This window comes from Egretta garzetta, unplaced genomic scaffold, assembly GCF_000687185.1.
Source record: "Egretta garzetta isolate BGI_Z169 unplaced genomic scaffold, ASM68718v1 scaffold549, whole genome shotgun sequence".
Lineage (NCBI taxonomy): Eukaryota > Metazoa > Chordata > Aves > Pelecaniformes > Ardeidae > Egretta > Egretta garzetta.
In genome coordinates, this window is record NW_009260840.1 from 38,617 (window position 1) to 57,728 (window position 19,112).

At 43.7% G+C, this 19,112-nt stretch overlaps 1 long non-coding RNA gene and 1 other non-coding gene across 4 annotated transcripts; both read left to right on the top strand.

The window, feature by feature from the left end:
• The first annotated feature begins 5 nt into the window (after nt 1–5).
• Nucleotides 6–15,352, top strand: LOC118453125. Of its 3 annotated transcripts, none has more exons than XR_004843080.1 (3): nt 6–6,134; nt 6,467–13,428; nt 14,847–15,352. It is a non-coding gene; the product is annotated as an uncharacterized LOC118453125 (long non-coding RNA). The 3 variants fall into 3 exon arrangements; XR_004843082.1 differs by having other exon boundaries at nt 6,467–11,338; nt 13,162–15,352; XR_004843081.1 differs by having other exon boundaries at nt 6–1,119; nt 1,322–6,134; nt 6,467–15,352.
• TRNAQ-CUG lies at nt 698–769 on the top strand. The gene has a single exon. It is a non-coding gene; the product is annotated as a tRNA-Gln (tRNA).
• Nucleotides 15,353–19,112: the final 3,760 nt, after the last annotated feature.

Below are 19,112 nucleotides of genomic sequence, written 5' to 3' on the forward strand. Positions count from 1 at the left end.
GTGTTGTTAAAATGTGGAGTATGTCTGCTCCTGAAACAGCATCGCCTGTATCTGTCATCACCTGTTTTTCCAGGCTGAGAGCTGAGTGCATCGTATTGCTGGTGGGGGGGATATGTGCTCTGATATTAAAAGCGTTCTCTGAGTTAAAACCAGAGGAAAATGCAAAATACCCACATGTACTAAAGTGATGGTGGAAAAGGAAACAGCTGGGAGGCAAAATGGCAATTCTGTGCCCAAAAGTGAAAGAGCAGAGAAAATGGTCTAAGGAACTGAGACAACTTCAGGGTGAGGACTTGAGTTAGAGCCCAGCTGCTTTGTGAAGATACCACATCCCAGAAACCTCCACTACCACCTCCCAGAAACCTCCACCAAAGTCTTGGGGAAGGTGGTGTCATCGCAGAGTCCCCTGTTCCCACAGCAGCACAGGACAGTGATGTTACTTGGGCCCATGTCGGCTACGCAGAGTATGCAGAGAAGGTAAAAGAAGCAAAGAGCTTCCTAGACTTGCCTGTCCCTTCAGCACCGTTTGCCTCATCCCCTCAGCAATGCTTGCTTTGTGCTGAAGCTGTGTTCCAGAGCTGTTTGGAGACACAAATGAGCTTGACCCACAGGCAGGTTTGTGGGTGATAACAGAAGGATACAGGGTTTTGCTGCTTTTGCTGTGACTGTAGAATGCTATCCAGCAGGTATTTCCAGTGGTTCCATGGTGTAATGGTTAGCACTCTGGACTCTGAATCCAGCGATCCGAGTTCAAATCTCGGTGGAACCTGAAGCTTTTTCTTTGCCGCTCTTCTTTTTTCCCCTTCCCCCCCGACCTTCTCTGCCCAAATTACGGCCAGCCATGCTCTTCGCTCCCCACCGCGCTCCTTCGCACCCGGAGGGGTCCCGGCCGCACCTCACCTCACCTCCTCGCCCGGCTGGTACCCACCAGCCTTGTCCCCAGAGCGGCGGTGCGGGTCACCTCCTCCCACCCGCACACCAAAGTTTGGGGCAGGTTGGCCCGAAGCCCGCTGGGTCTGCCAGATCCGTCCTGTGAACCAGGCCCAGCGCATCGTGTGAAGCCCATGGAGCTCGCGGTGGAGGTGGTGGAGATGCCGATGAGCTCCTTCAGCTCGGGAGGTGGCAAAGAGCCCCGCTGCCCACCCTGCTTCTCCCTTCCCAAAAGCCAGTCCCCCTCGCCTGTCCCTGTGCCATGGGAGACACCAGCTTTGTCATCGGTTTCCCTCAGCGCAAGCTTGAGACCTAAATAGAAGAGGATAAAAATAGCGCTCGTGTCCAAACGATTAAACCAAAGCCCTTAAAACTGCTCTTTTCCCACCAGCTTGCCGCTAGCAGCAGCAGGAAGTTCGCCATCTCTGCCATCAGCGGCTGTGTTATCATTCCTGTGTGTGGAAAGTAACCCCCAGGCATCAGCGGCAACGCTGCGCATCACTTGCCGTCTGCCGGAACGATAACGAGCCCTAACGTGATCCCCTGCGTTTAAAGTTAAATACTTCACGCTGCCTCAGAGGAAACACAGCGCTGGTGACAAAGACGCGTGACGTGTGACCGCGCTGTGTCACACCGCGGGAGTACGGTGAGGTCAGAGCACCAGGGCCCGGGCTCGCACCACGTCCTGCCGCCAGCCTCCGGCCTCCCCTGGCAGATCGCGCAACTCCAGCTTCTGGCAGGTGCAGAGAACCCACCGAGCATTCGGGGCGTCGCATCCCCAGGACCCTGCCCCACGTCTCCCGTGGGAATAAGCGCGTGTGCCAGTTCTGTACAGGCATTGCGAGGCCAGGCCTCGCAGGAGCAGAAAGCGTAGTGGCGAGGTCTGTAGGAGCCTGCGTTGTCTTTGGATGCATCCTTTTTATCTCCAGATGAACCCGGAACGCCCAAAATCTTGAGTCTGGAACTGCTTGTCCCACTCCTGCCGCTCATCTCAGAAGTTCTCCTACTGCGTGGAGAAGTGCATTAAAATTGATAATGGGTACTTGTGTGTATCCACAGGTATGGGCTATATTTATAACTCTGTAGTTAAGGTTTCCGTCTCACATCCTGTTTGCAGTTCTCCACTGAACTTTGTTGTTAACAAGCTATTAATTTTCACTTGACGTTTCTCAGGCCCGGTTTCATCCTCCAGAAATGCTATTAGTTCTACAAAAATAAAAATAACACAGATGAAGTATTTTTAGTTATCCTCTTGTAAGAGCTGTTCTCCTTTTTGTGTTTTGGATTTTGTCGGTGAGCCTGGAAACACCCTTTATTTACATTTTTCATACGCATAAGCATGACTTCCTCTTTCACCAAATTGCAGATGTTCCTCAGCTGGAACTGGCTCATCCCGCGCAAGACTTTAGGGCACAAAGTGAGGACAATGCCTTTCTGGGCTGAGCTAAAAATCACGGCCCCTACATTGCTGTACCGCTATCACTTGTTGAACTTAAGACGTTACGAACCCGAGGCATTTTTGCCAATTTATGCACCATAACAAGAAAATTTCTGCAGATTGCCATGGATATGAGCAGCGGCAGGGGTTATGTCTAGCCAAGCCCGTTTGAATGCATTCGATCATTTCTAATCAGGCTCTTCACGGTATAGAGAGGCAAAACTGAAACAGCAGAAAGAACTTTGCATCTAAACAGGAGTCAACTGCCAGCAGGGCACGAGGACAGCACTGGACTAGCAAGGAGCTCCAGAAATTAAAGTCTTCTGTTTTGTTCCTGTTCGGGCAAGCCCCAGATGTGAATATACAGAACCTCAGGAAATGTCGCTGTCAGCAAAGACTGGTTTTGGCCGCTCTGCTCTTTCTTTGTGTCCCCTCCCGGAGTGTGCTGCTGTAGTTACAGCCTGGCCTGGGACACCTCCCATGCGTATGAAACATGGCCAAAAAGCAGAGGTCAGGCCTGAAATAACAGAGGACTGTGTGCTCCAGGACTGACAGCTTTTAGTGTGAGAACAGTCATTCAGCACTGGCATTTCTGCCACGTTAATTGCCATTAGTGTCATCCTTGCGGGAACACTGAATTCATTGCAAACCTTGAATTAGCGCGCTCTCATAATTCTTCAGTTTGTACTTAGGCACCGCCATTTGCGGAGGCAGCACATTCCAAGGAACTGGAGCAGAGACAAGGAATGATACTCAGCTGGCCCTTGGATGTTCAATTTAGCGAAGAAAAGAAGCAGAGGTCACACTCATAACTGCATATTTATGGTTCTGTTCTGGAAATTCATACAGCAGCTGCCAAAAAGGGCCCAGCTTTTGCCTCGGCAGCACCATTAACGTGCAGATGTGTGTCAGAGCTATCAGCTCCGAGCTGCTCAGCCCCAGGCGCTGTGCATCAGGCTCTCCCCGCACCTGATTCTCGCTTCATTCTCCCACTTCCCTCCTGCCACCGACTCCCGAGACCCGGAGAGAGATCCTGGCCTAATAAAGGGGGAAATTTGCCACCGGCATTGATGGTTGTAGCATTCCCACAACAAGGTCAAGGTCTCTTTGCAGGATACACCAGTGCTATCTGACATGGAAAGAGAAGAACATGAAACAGGGATGGCCAGTATTTGCTGCTGGTCCCAGCTTTTCTGGCTAAAAATCGCCATTCACACTTTGCAAAGCCCATCACTTTGCAAAGCTTGGAGAAAGATTTGGAATTGGAAATGGCGATAATTCGAAATTGTCCTTGAATGGCTGTTGACCCAAATTCCTGTTTCCCAGATGAAAGGAGCCACTGGCTTCCCCGGGGCGGAAGGCAGGAAGGACAAAAGTGAAGCCCCAGAACCTATTCTGTTTTATCAGAGGAGAAATATTTCCTAAGGGGGAAATTCAATCAATACTTTGCAATTTCCTAACAATCCATGAATCATTGCAATTATGCAGAGATAATTCAAGCTTTCCAATCCAGCTGCTAAATTAGAGAAAAGCATACTCTTAGTGCTCACTACCCCCAGCTTGACATGTCAGTCAGAAAAAACCCTTCAAGTATAAAATCCATCCGCTGAAATGAAAAGAAACCCTCTCTTTTTAAAACCCTGGCCAAAGTTAAAGGATTGACAATGTAGAAGGAGTTCTATTTTTCAAGTAATTCCATTACAGAGGTAGGGGTAATGAAAATGCATGGAGTTGATAAGAATTTTTCTGTTGATAACTCACTTGAATTCCAGCATCTGCTATATTCTTTTTCCAGTTCTACAGTTCTAAGGAAAAAATATATGAGAAGAAATGGACCCAATCAAAATTATTTTCTGTAAATCAGCCTTTTCTTTTCTAACCCTGGAGTTGGAATAAAAAAGGACCTGGATCTGAACGGGGACCTATCCAAAATCAAACCTCATCCTGGTTTTCTGTTCTCTAGGGATCTCTGCAGCACTGAAGAAAGGGTCGGAATGGAGCAGCTCCAGAAAAATTAGCCATCTTCTGGAGACATTTTTTTGCTAGGATGATATTATGCTAAGCAGAAGGGAAGGAAAGCTTTCTGTATGCTTTGGGAACAGGAATCGAATGCAACAGACTCGATGACTTGGTGTTTCTTGTGATGACTGTCAAAATGAAGTCATCAGTTTCTTGCATCCATTTTGGACACAACACACATCTCCTTGTCTGTGTCTGCTGCCTCCAGAGACAAATTAGCAAGATAATACTGGCAGCTCTGGGGTAATTGCTGGCCAAGATATAATTTCTGAGGCATGGCTCAAAATCTTCTTCCCCTTACTACACCCTGCCGCAGGGTTTTATTTCCTATCTAGGGTCAAAATCTGCTTGATGTTGGTGTCGCTACCAGACAAATACAATATCAAAAACGGCAGTGCAAACATTATCACACATCCCATCATCTTCTAATTTGGATTCAAAAGATCAGCCCTGGGGAATGGAGAAAGCAGTTTGATTTCTGTGGCCAATTCATTCACTGCTGAAACAACCGAACGGAGCTGGCTGGCTTTGCTCAGTGTGGTGATGTTTGCTGTGAAGCTGTACAATTATCTGGGGAGCCAGGCTGAGACTATAAAACTTTGCTCATTAAGATCATTAGAGAGCTGTCAGATGGAACAACTGGGATGGCTTTGATCTGGCAGAATACCCTTCCTCCTCTTCCCAGACCTTGGGAATGATCCAGTTTCCCATAATCCTTTTTTTTTTCCAAGTCATTCAAACAATACTCAGTGGTTTTTTTATAGGGCACAATAACTTCTTCAGGCAAACTGGAGGCTGTAACAACTATAACAAGATTAATTTATTAAATAGAAACCCTGATATTTCAATGACTCCTCTATAAATATGTTCGTAGTTGGTTTTGCCAAGAAAATGACAAAATGTTGCTCATAATCCCAAAGATATTCCCTATAAATCCACTAGGTGTCCTACTGTTTTCAAGCAATTAGGCTCAAGGTTGGTTTGCGTTTTTTTCCCTACTTTTGCCGGTGAGGAATTAGTTTGAGTCTTTAGTGGAATGAGGTCTGGGTTTGCAGGTTGAAGAAACATGTTCGTGTGGCTTGTGCGACACAACGGGACATCTGGCTCACAGGGGCAGCTCTTTTGGCAAATGGCAGTAATGTTTCCCACAGAGACCAAATCGAGGTTAGAGGCTGGAAGAGAAAAAGGAAAAGAATCTGCCTTCCTCTCTTGGGAATGCTAAACCAGATCCATCAGAGCCAAATCCTCTTCTCAGTCAACCTTGGTCATCTATTTATAGGATTGCTAAAGCGAGCCTGATGCTGACCTCAAAGGTGGTGGCAACACGTGTTAACCTTCATCAGAGCTGCTCTGCACAGGCTGCAATTTTGACATTCCTGGTCTGGTCACTGTTCCAGTCCCTGATGGGCATCCCGCTGCTTGCCAGCGCTCATGCCTGCCTGCAAAGGCCAGCATGGCACCCGCTCATGAGGTGTCCTGTCACTCCGAACACAGAGGGCATGTCAAACACATACTAAGAAAAGCAGGCTGAAAAATAGCCAAAGGATAATTTTCTCATCCCAGAAAATACTTGGGGCGGAGCGTGGCCATCGGAAAGCGTCCAGCTGCTCGGCTGGTACGCGACCCAGAGCACCCACGCAGTACCAAGTCGTGCTATTTGGGACATCCCTCAACCGCCTTGGGATCTGTTACTTGCACTGAGCCCCAGCACAGCAGTATAAACCTCTCCGAAACAGTCATCTCCTAGGTATCTAAAAAACATCTTTTGTTATTCAGTGTCTTTCAATGCTCAGAAATTGGTATTTGCAATGTATCGGTGAGGGACAACTACGGGGTGGTTTTTATGGTCTTGTCACTGAAGCATAAATCACATTCTGTATAAACACGACAGACTTACCCTCCACCAAGCAGCGATCATTGCATTTGCAAACACCCCTCCCCTTCACTCTAGTTTCACAGGGGTGCCACTTCTTGAATTTATGTGAGGCAAGTGAGGTGAAAATCAGGTTTGTTTCCTATTGTAAAAATGCCAGAGGCAAAGATGTGCTCAAACAATGAGGTTATCTCCTTTTTCCGTAGGTGCTTCATGGCCAGAAGTACTGCCCACAGCTATTGGCTGTGCAAACAGGCGTCAGCACAGGTTTAATCACAAGCTGCAAGGGGAAATCAGAGGGGGAAGAAGAGCCTCCTGTCCTTGGCCCACCAGGATTCCTTGCCATCAGGCATTGCACATCACGGGAAGTGCCGAGCATCTGTCCTGTGCCATGTGTTACTGCACTGCCTCTATTTCTTGCTATTTGTGTTGAAGGTATGACAGTCATTTTCCTGACAACCTGCAAGAAGAAAAGATACTTCCGACTGTATGTATATATAGATACCTGCTGTAGTACCATCCATATGCAGTGTGCACCATATGCTAACTGTGAAAGAGTTTAACCTGGTCCAGTGCATGTGTTTGCTGTTATACATAACAAATACGTCAAGCCTTGCCATGATTCAGTGCATTATGCATGGGAGCCATCTGGTCCCGTAGCTGAAGAAGCAAACTGAAAATTTGATAAAAGCACAAACAGTCACAATGAGAGAGACTGAAAAGATGTGTTGAGATTCCAACCAGCAGCTTCCTTCCGTGGGGGCTAATCCCATCACCCATTGCCTCTTTCCCTGGAAAGCTGCTGTCAGACAGGTTGCACTCTCAGCTCTGTGAGTACGCACACCTTTGGGGTGCTAAAGATGCATTTCGTGTGCTTGAGCAAACCTTCTGGGACAAGATTTTTCTCAGTAGCCAGCTGTGCAGTGAGTAAGATATACAAGATGTTTGGAGCACAGCACGTTTCATGGAGCTTGGATTGATCAGGAGCTCTGGCTGCTTTAAAATGCACTCTCGATCATGATTAGTCATTAATATTGTCTCACTCCTGTGCTGAATTACAGCTTATGTCTTTGACAGACTGAAAGGAGGTCCATCTCAGCTTGCCTAGATGTTCTCAGCCCTGGGGTGGGATGTATTTTGGAGGGACTGAACCACCAGGGTACCAAAGAGGAACTCGGTGCAATTGATGAGGTAGAGTTTGGGATGGCTTGGATTTGGCCAAGAACTTGTGTACAACTTGGCCAGGAATACTGGGTTACTAAAACTGGCTTAATTAGATTTTGGAGCCAGACCAGGCTTCCCCCACTTTGACCTTGGTTTCTGATGCTTGGAGGGCACAGGGAAGGCAGGCAGACAGAAGATGCCTATTTTAGCATGTCTCTGCAGGGAACGCGCCCGCTTCAGACAGGTACACATTTGTTTCCTCTGACACCAAATTAATGGGAATTGATGTATTGATTCTGCAGTTCTCCTAAAAATTGTTTCAAGTTTTGGCCTGTTTCCAAGCTGGTTGGATGCAATGTGCACACAGCTCAAGACAGATATTGAATTATTCTAATATGAATGCAGTTTAAAAAATTCAGTTCCTGGTGAAATTCAGAAGATAACAGCATTATGATCATGCAAATAATGCAGCCGTTCCTCCTTTATATAGTCTATTTTCCTGCCCAGCTACTCCTTTCAGCTTAATACAACCAAGCCCCTCCAAGATCACAGAATTATTAAGATATTTGCCACTAGTGCAAATTCATTGAGTATTTTTCATCGTTTTTTTCTTGCTTGTTTTGAGAGTACACTGTCCAGAGCAAATGCAATCCGCTGTTCTGTGCTTGTAGAGAGTATTCAGGGTGATAGCAGTCCTCTAGGGCTCTACCAAAATTAATATGTTACTGCCATCACTGTTGCTATTATTATTAATTTTATTATTAATACTATTATTATTAAACAATAATAACCTGAGTTAGTCATTTGCCAGTCTCAAGGGTTAAAATCTACTGTCTTTGTGGGTATTCCCATACTTAACTAGCTAAATACTAGCAAAGTATCCACCTCATATACTGTATTTGTAGACTATCGGAACATCTCTGTGCTAGGTGAGCTCCTGGTCCTAGAAAGAGAAAGCATCTTGTATTGGGACGGAATAAGAGTCTTGTATTTTCTTGCTTTGATCATCATGTCTCTGCTTTTATCATCTCACTAGGGAAGTTACTTGATGTTTCTTTATTTTGAGTGTCAGCATGGCTCCTGCAAATGTTTGAAGTCATCTTTGGTTTTCATTTATTTTCTGGCAAAACAGCATCCATCTGCAGTTTAAGAACAGAATATATAAAAAACTGCATACGACCCCAAAGCACAGAACACAGAATTTCTGGGCAAAATTCTCTTCTCAGTTACATAACTCTGGGGTAGTGTCTGCATCTTTCTCGTTGTTACTCTGAAACCCATTTTCATTTCATTGTATCAGACCCAAAGGATCTACCGCACGCGGCTAAATCCGATTTCATCACAACTGTTGTAATTTCCTAGGCTAACTTACAATCTCTGAGGAAGTACATAAAGACGCATTTACAGTACGTGGGCCTCAATACCCTAAGAAATACGCTGCTGTCAGTTGTTTTCTGTTAGTAGTTTTCCATGCAAATAAAGACACGGTGTAGGTGGAGAACTCTTGAGCTGTCTGGAGCAATGATTTTCTCCACATACACAAGCAGAGAATCTGCACTGCATAACTGAGCTAATTTTTAAAACATCGTGTTCAACAGCTCTTTCTTTAAACAAAGATATAGTTTGCTCTAAATTGTTTGATATTTATTTTGTATAACTCCATTCCTTGGCTGTGCATGCTATAGAAATGCTGTTATGCTACAAGAAGACAGATTGCCTGGACTGGAAGCCCCAGCCCTGATTCAGGGAAGCACATGGTTTCCTTACAATGATGATGATGATTATAATTACTATTCAGTATATGGGGCAATTGTTTTTGGTGTTTAAAACAGAACAAACCAAACCAAACCAAAGCTGTTTTGGAAAGCAAAACATTAGAAAACAACATTACAAAAAAATAGTTGTCAAATAGGAAGTGGTTGACCTTCAGGAGATAACTCCATCTGCAGTGTCTGCTATCCAGCGTTTCTAGTGATCAGAAAATGGAAAGAAAAAAAATCCCATTAAATATCCCAATACTCCTTTAGAAAACAATGCACCCCCTTTTCTGTAGGTATAACATTTTACATCTCCTGTTCAACGGCTGCTAGTGTCAAAGGCCAAGTACGTGGAATGCAGAGCCTGAAGTTTTTCAGCGGTCGCTGAAGGCAAAACCATCTAAAGCTGTAGCAGATGTTCGCTTGCTTCCTGCCTGCTTATCAGCCCTGCAAAGACACCTAATTTTTGTACTTGTTATGCCAAGTGTAACTATGGAGATCTAATACAAGCTGCGCAATAGCGATACGGGGAATAGTTCGTTACGTATTTGGTTATGAATGATCAAGCAAAATGCTATGGTTTCTAAGAACTCCCTCAATTATTTCCATATGTACATTAGTGATTCCCCTCGCACGACAAGAAAATGACAGTGTGCAAAATAATTTAAGAAATACTATATTACTGCAGCTCCATAAAGATTAATTTAAATATCATTAATGAATTGTGCTCATTGGACCTTCCATAGGATCCCTTCTGATTTGACCTGCCCTTTCAATTGGGACTGTTGTCAGCAAGGAGTCCATGCAACGTGTTCAGGTGATACCAACTGAACAACAGTTCCACACCGTGCTTGATGTTAGTTGCTGGCTTTATTAAAAAAATTAAAAGTGAACCCATCTGCTGGGTTACATTTCTGCGGTGAGATTCTCCACCAACTTCCGTTCACATCCCTTTGTACAACAGGCAGAGCGAAGATGTTAGCTTGGCCTTGGTGTGTTCACATTTTGTACGTTGTTTCTCGTGCAGCGTGAAATAAGGAGCGGTATATCCCAACTGACCACATTCCTACAAGGCCTTGGATATTCTACAGAAGAGAGTTTGTAACTGTCAATTTAAAAATCAGCTACGGTGAACATTTTTTGTTGAGTAATCAAGGTGCACCTCAGCTGTTTTAATTCCTGTTTATAGTCATTATGAGCTCCTGTAAATTATAATTTCAGTATGAATGACTACATGCAAGTGTTAACACAGTATTCTATTTTAGGGCTTTGAGCTGGTTTGATGAGACTGATTGCATTTAAGTCGATATGCATTCCCAGCACAGGCAAGACCCAGAGCAATTTGGTTTATTGCTTAATAGACAGGAGTTCTTTTTCCTCCATGAAATAGAAGAAATTAAGAGATTTACTTTATGTAAATCCCAGCACAGGTGTTTTTGCTTTAAGTTTTTACCAGAAGCAGAAACGGATGGTTTTGGAATGGTTCCTCTGTCCATGTTGAAACTGGAAAGCAAAAGTGACAGCTTTGGCCTATCCCTGCTAGACATGGATATAGATATTCCCGTGGGAAACAAAAGGTTTCAGAGCAACAGTGGCTCTGCTGGTGTTTGCCACATTTCATATAACGCTCTCAAGGCAAAAGAGCACTGGGTAACCATTCTTGCCACTTTTAAAATGTTGATAGCATTGCAAATCCATGTTGACCTGGAAAACGCAAATAGCGGGCACAGTGCTTCCTTGAGCAGTCCTTCTACAGGTGATACTCTGTTGTATGACAACATTAAGGCCCATGTCCTTGAAGGAAATGAAGAGCTGTGGGGTGATTGGTTCCAGGGGAAGTAGGTATGGATATTCCTTTGAGAAAATGAGCTTCCGTATGAAAGCTGTAGACATAACATTCAGTCCCCTTCCCTTCCCCAAAGGCAAGCAACAACAAGGCAACGCATGAAGCAAAAGAGAAGAGTTGTTGAAAATGAAGCTATAAGGGACTTTATGCAAAGGATGTTTTGCAGGCAAAAGATGGATCCAATGAATGCATTGATGGGAATTGCCTGAAGCATCTGGGAAAACACCACGAGAAGTATGAAGCTGAAAGAGGAAAAAAGGAAAAAAGGGGACCCGGGGATTAAATTCATATGAGTTGGGAATGTGGAGGAGGTAAGCACAACTCTTTGGGTGAGTTCCTGGAAGGGGTGCAGTAAATATATTAAAAATCAACATATTGGTACTGTGACTGGGTAAGGGATTTTTTAGTTAAAGTATTTGAAAACAGAGGCCAGTATTTAGGCTTAGACTGTAAGGGGTAGCACAGTAGGAAGCAGGATGGATGAGATGGCTTAAAAGGGCTTCATTGTAGTCAAATTAATTCAGTTTAAATAATTAATTCTCTTTTAAATTGACTCTACTCTGCACATTTGACGTTTTGGAAAAGCTGCCATTCCCTGGCCTTCTGGTAAATGCTTTTGCATCTGTTTTCCATTGTTTTTGTCTTGAAAAAAAAAATCCTTGTCACTAACAGGAACCATCAGCAGCATGGAACAAATTGACTTGCCAAGCACATTTCCTCCCATCTCATTACTTATACTGCAAGTATTCTTTTTTGTATTACCAGTCAGACTGTGATTTAAAAAAATTTCCTGTATATTAAGATAGTTGTCTACTGGCATTATGAGTCAAATTCAAACTTGGTTAAGTAAGTGAACTACTTCAATTACATCAACATTTGGTCACACTTTTTCAAGGAGGTGCTCGAGCAGTTTAATTACTCCACAGTTCTCTCTGCCTACCTTGTTATATAGAGCTCCCGAGTGTCGCAGCAAAGGGCCCCCCCCCAGGTACGAAGCAGATCAGATATGTCGCTCTTCCTCTTCTGCTGTTCGTACATCGATTTGGAGACTTACGCAGACGAGAAGGAGCGGATCCATAGCATGATTGGGTTAAATAGGCATAGGGCAGCTTGGGTTAAACAAATAGGTTTTGTATTGTGCTCTGAAGGCGCTTTAGTTTGTGTTCACTCTCATCTCCTTTGTCAGCCCCAGGCTGCGGACCAGTTGCTAAGAAAGTGTTCGTCTCCTCTAAACTTCCCCGCTGAAGTTGGCAGTGCTGTTCTGGCAAAGGAATGCAAACCTAAGTTTGAGTTCTGACCGCGCGAGGGGTCTGTCGAGGTTAGGGGCTCCTTTGGGTAAGCTGGACAGAAACCTCAGAGAGCTCAGAAAAGGGCAGGAGCTTGGTCTGACCTATATTCACGGTGACTCACTGGTGAGATTTAATGTCGTTACTTTGTTTTGCCTCTGTTTCTTGGCAGTTGCTCACATTTTAAACAAGTACACTCTTACCTAACCGAATCGATAGATGAGTATAATTAGGACCCGATATAACAAGGCCAGCAGTTGTAACAACATAAGGGAACATTCCAAAGCAGTTACAGAAGAAAAGAATTTCAGATAATTAGGAGAGGAGTTGGGCAGTGATGCAGATTTTAAAAGTACCCAAGATAAAATAACAGATACTAAAAATATCTATATTGAGATGAAATCCTCATGACTCAGTGCTTGAGCCAGCCTCCATTCTCTAGGAATTAGTAAGAAAATCATCCAAACAGAGTAGACCGTGGTGTATCGCCTTACTCTGGTGGGCTTACACTGAAGAAGTATCTTATGCTGAAAAAGGATAGGCACAGGTCTGACTTAACAGGGCAACTGCAGTATCTTTTTGAGTATGTTCTGTAACTTTTTTAAAATCGGTGGCTTTGTTTCTACCTAGAAAAAATTCTCCTAATGACCTCTCTGGATCTTGAGTGACAAAAGCACTGGCAGCAGGGCCTGTGATGCATTCTTTTAGTCAACTGGGACATATTTTCAAATACCTGTGACTCTCTGGCTAGTAGCTGAGGAGGGATGAATCCAGCTTGCAAATAGAAATATCAAAATGCCTTTTTTTCCTTCTTTTTTTCTTTTCTGCGCAATGTGTTTCCTGACTAGCCGCAAAATTTTGAAAGCATTGAAAGTACTGTAAGCATTGGAAGTATTCTGGAAGCAAGAAGTATTTTGAAAAGTATTTGGAAACGCTGTAGAGTTTCGGAAAGGCAGAAAAGCTGTGTTATGAGAACATCAGCTACAATCTGGGTCAGTTTTTCAGCGCAGATGTGCCAGATGCATTTTCCTGGAAATCCTCCGTGACAGTTTGGGAGAAGAGTGACCCAACGTTTTCTCACCGTACAACATAACTGTTCCATGCGGCGATGTCAGGTGGGTGAAGCGCTGCTTGTATTCCCAAAGTGATGTCCTGTTGAAGCTTGTTCGGGAGCAGAGATTTTTCTCTCACAACAGTTTCAAACTGGGAGTCTAGCAAATCTCTTTGGTACATCTTGACTGATCTCAATCTGATTTGGCGGTTTTTTGCATTTTAATGATCTGGTTTTATTTCCAGATAATGACTATTTATGTAAATGTGATACCTTAGAAATAAATATGAAAATTATCCCCTAATATTAATTACAGGCTTCATGGTTCAAATACTTAATATATTAAAGGCAAATAGTGATGTAGATTGTCTCTGAGTTTATCAGTTTAGCTATTTTGGTGGTTTGTTTTATTTTAACCTGACTTACACATGTTGGACAGCGTTTCCTGAACTAAAGCAAGCTATATTATGTGCCTGGATATATCAAAGGATATCGAAGGACAATAAAAATCAAAATGCGTCATGCAGTGGTAGCAGTGAATGGAAACCCAGATTTCAGAATGTTTTTGCCTAAGAATCAAACAAATTAGTTTTACTTGGAGAGTCTCAGCGTAAGTGTTGCTAGCCATTTACTCAAAAATGAGATAATTTTAAATTAATTACAATCTTTTGCACTTCTATAGCTGCTTCCCTTGCGAATCTCAGTAGTGTTCTACAAACATTAATTAAGTCTAATAGTACTCCTGAGAAGTGGTTAACTGATAGATATACTTCACTTAACCCATCATGATATAAGTGATCTCTAGAACAAAATACAAAAACTTTAAACAGCAGGACTACACAAGAGTTCAGAGCCTGAAGTAAGTATCTTAGCCACATAAAACTGTGGGGAATGTTTAGATGCATGGAATGAAATTACTTGGCCTAGGCATGATTTGAAGATAAATAAAAGTGCAAAAGCCAAGGAACGGAGATCTTTAGTGAAGGAAAGGGTTTTCTATCTATCTGATGTGTGAGAAGATACCCCCAGCACCAGAGCACCACGTGGTGTGACTCCGGATGACGATTCAGAGAAAAGACTGCTATTTGCAGAAATCACCTCCAGATGGGCCAAAGAGCCTGAGTCGAAACCGAACCTTTAAGGCTGATGCAAGAACAGCAGCGATAACAGTTAAGTCCTCACCCCCACCCCTGAGGGTACAGGGGCTGCTGAAAATAGCAACAAACCAGCAGTATCAGTGTGCACATTTACAGCCCAAGACTGTTATTTTTGCTGGCGAATCTGCATGCATAATTTCCTTCCTGATATTACTCCACAAGGAGAAGCTTTTGTTATCTTGCTTTACTGATGAGAGCAATACTTAAAACGAGTTAGTGCTGGAACAGACAAGTTGGGTTTGGTGCATGCATTAGGACTTGGGCCATCCTCAAGCAACCCTTCCACTGTCCCGTTCTCAAAAAAATCTGCAAATATTTGTTTCAGAGCTTCCAGAGCCTACAGGAAGAGCCATTCCAGAAATCTGCTCCGGCTGTACATACTTATTTGCCTACTACCAACAGAAGAGGTATGGCATCACTCGCTTGATACCCCTACCCGCAGCTACACAGCAAAGCGCGATGTTAACTGTTTGCTCACCGATCAATACCAGTGGCCATCCAGTAGGTCCTTTTATTGTTCAACATTTGATAGTGGCTGCAACGCTGCAATGCCTCGTGAAAAGTTTTAGCAGTTGCTGAGGGAAACTTTACGACACACAGCCTACATTCTCAGATGTGCACTCTGAAATCCTGAGGAAGCAAAGCAGCACCGAAAAGTGAAATGATAATGAGTTTGCAATGCATTTTTATTTATAGAAATGACTTGGAAACATTTGGGTCTCCTCTTTGGATGCATTTTCTTTCCTTTTTGTTTCCCAGCATTTCTGTGCTTTTGGGACTACAAACTCTCACACAAATATTGGCAATAAATCCTTGCCAAGGAAGTCTACCTGCTGGAGAAAAATCTGCTCATTTTATCCACATGGAATGCCTAGACACTGCAATTAGATTTTATCCTTACTCATATACAATAAAATTCTTTATTTGCATTTTGTGAATTGTAATTCACGACCTACATGACTGATGCCTAAAGAACCCCCCTGCAGTGCTTCTACTGAGTTCAGTGGCCTTAGGATCATTTCCCCATATTTTTAGCTGTTTCAGTAAGTTCTTTATCTAGAGAAGGGTCTGAAACTTTTTTTTTTTTTTTTGGCATATATGCATGATATTCTATTGCCTCTTTTATAATTTATAATAAGCAGTTTCCCTGGAGTGCAAAAAGCTTTTCAGAAATACTATACTTGAGGCAGTAAAAGGGAGGGTAACTGCACTGTTGTACTGCTGCATCATAATATTTAAATACTTGATTATTTCATAATCTGTCCCAGAATTTATTCTAGGGCAGATTATGAAATAATAAAGTATTTAAATCATTCCAAGCAGGGACAGTCTCCTTATGTTAAAAGGGGTAAGTTTCAGATTTTCAAATATGCATATATAAAAACCCCCACGAAGATGTTGCTTCGTTTTCAGTGTGATTCCAGCTTGCCAAAGGCTCCATTTCATTGCATAACCTCCCGGATGTAGATCCATTACCGCACCGTAAAGTGGGTTACTGGACAGGGTAAGGCAATTCATCCTCAAATGCAGAGGGTTGTTTTGCCAGTTACAGGGTTTATAATTATCCATTATCATTACCTTTATAGTTATTTTTACCAAGGTTACAGATACGCTGTGTCTATTTGAAAGGTGTTCTGATGGGTCCTTTCAAAGACTCCTTCTTCCCTCCTGTAAATGAGCAGTGCACACAGCACAGCCAAGTGAGTTCAAAGGGAAAAAACTGGTAAGAAAGTGAACAGATTAAGCCCCAAACTGTGTACTTGAGAAATTGGAATAGTTTTGGCTATGGAAGCCAGTCTCTGCCAGGAAATATCCTGAATAGTAATAGCTGCATGCTTTTTTTTACCTTTTTTTTTTTTTTTTTTGAGCACTGTTGAAGCCTCATGATCTACAAGTAGTCAAATCTCACAATCCTGGGACAAAGTCTGTTAAAACCATGTCCCAGGACAGGGAAGTTCTCCGTTCCGCTCCTGGCTCTGTCACTGACCATCTGCCACTTGTCCTCTGCCTTGCTTGAGTTTACCCACATGTAAAATGCACTTAAAATAAGCTAAACCATACTTTGAAAATGACGTCAGTGCCACAAGCTAGAAATTTGGGGTTGCAACATGGAAAAAGATGGTTCTGTGGTCGCCAGTCCGTCAAAACCCTGCGCGTCTGCCTGGTCGCACTCCTGGGGAGCCTAAATCTGGCTGACGGTGCTCCACCCTGCACTTGAGAGGCCGCAGAATACCGTGTTAAGCACGCACGACGCCTGCCCACCTGCAGTTATTAACTTTTCTAATCAACTGACCATGCACGACAAAAATCTGCTCCAACACTAACCAAAGTTGAGTTCTGTTGACTTCACGACCTTGGGGTTGGTCTCCATGTGCGTGTAGACACCACAGCCTAGAGATCCCCAAAGTCCCCATGAAGGGAAAGGCTTTGCTTGAGTGACACATGGATACGTTTCTGCGCAAGGAGCCTGCAGGAGCTGGGCACACAGTAAATCTGTCTCTGCCCGTACAGTAACACTATTCACTGATGCTGCTCTTTATTCAGAAATAAATACAGCACTACAGTCATTATTTTTCGTAGACCCTTTCACACATGGCTTTAGACAAGCCTTAATGTGGAAAATTGATGACAAGCTGTGCAGGAAAGCTCTGCGGCTAGATATGTTAGGAAAGGTGACTTGATAGAGGTGGTGACAAGCTAATAATGAAATGGAACATTGCAATTAAATGTGCTGGTGGGGAAGAAAGCGTGCCGCAGCCGAGAGAGGGAGCGAGCAGCAGGTAGGTCACGGAGAGAAAGCAGAGGAGGCTGGATGGAATAGGGTGGGAAAGAGGGGGAGACGTAAGAACAAGAAGGACGGGACAGAGATAAGCACCGCGTTAGCTGCGATGGTAGGGATGGGCAGAAACTATTTGGTTTGGTGTTTGTATCAGGCCTTGCACGGTGAGGTCCGCATCCCTGACCACGATTTGCTGGCACGACACAATGTGTAATTAAATGCAGATAAGTCCTAGAAGGACTGAAATGGTGGAGGGAAATAAACAGGTCGGGCTATAAATTAACAGCAAATCAGAGACGTCTATGCAAAGTTTTACCTATGACACGAGCTGAAAAGTATGAAGACGGCCACAGAATGTTTAAGAATTACACTTCTGTAAAATTTAAGTTTCCATTAGAAATAGTCAAGAATATTTTAATGGTTATGAACCTAAACTCTGAGAGGTGAACTATTCATACATCAATGCTGCGATTTTGCCTCAGTATACACGCAGCTGAAACAATACTCCGAGAAGTAGGAACAGACCCATTAATCTTGCTTGTTAACGCTGAAGCCTAAAAATTACGCCTACATGAAAAACGAGCGAGGGCAGAGAGCACAGAATAGTTGGAATATCAAAATTACTAACACAAGCCAGAAGATGGACTTCATGGTTGCTATTTATTTGAAAAACATTTCCAGGATTAAAAAATACCAGAAACTGTCAAAGGATTTAGAAAAAATTTCAACCGGCGCACTACATAATTTAAGGGCTCGCTGCAGAACACAGACCAGCTTGCTGCAAAAAACCCTGAGGTTCTGGGTTCTTGATCTCTCACTCCACTGAGACAAAACGTCTTCATGGGTGTGGCTGGAAATGCATTTTACGTAGAAATACAAGGAATGGGCAATGTTGTTCTTGTAGTCGCTGCCTGGGATAGGGGTTTGACACATTCCTTAGTCAGTATGCTGTCTGTTGAGAAGAAAAAAAAAAAAAAACCAACAGAGAAAGACTCAGCTCACAAATATCAAACCTGGCAGCGCAAAGCTGTGTCTGCATGTGCAGGCTTGCACATGGGTGCTTCTGCCTGGGTAAAGGCTGGCTTGTGTCAGCCGCTCCGTCTCCTACACAGGGGGGTAGGAGAAGCAGCATTTCTGCTATAAACAGTCATATTCATGACAGCACGTGGGGGACAAAAGTCTCATTTTGTTCTTCTTGCTTTTATATTCTATTTGGTCAGATTTTTTTCAGAGGGATGAGGTAAACCAGTAGAGTAGCTTTGAACATACAGAAGCATTTACAGCCCAAATTCAGAACTTCATATGCATTTTCTGTCTTTATAACGAGCCACATCTAAACCCTCGAGCCAAACACCCAGAACTGAGGGAAGCTTGAATTCAAAGCCAAAATTGTATGGTTGGAGCCTATCCCTAAACATCTCTTCAAAAATAGCACATTGGTATAAAATTTTGAAACCCAGGGTTGCGGTACCCAAGGTGCCAGGGAAGTTGTATTTCTGTGTGTCGCTACAAGCAGGACTCATTTTGTTGTGCTCAGCAACATCTTGACACGCAGCACTAATCTTAGCCGCACGCTCTTAAAAGATTATTTTTGTCTCGGGCTCTTTTCTAGTCTTTGATGCAACAACCTGGTGCGGGTTACATCAAGCCTGCAGAAACACACACCCCCCCGTTTGCTCTTCCCTTGTTTTCCAGACAGCCGGCACCTCCTCCGGGTCCTGGCGACGGGCGCCTCAGGTGAGCGAAGGACGGGCATATTGGGGCCGGAGATTAATTTCTCTCGAAATTAAAGGTGCTGAAGGGGAAGGGGGG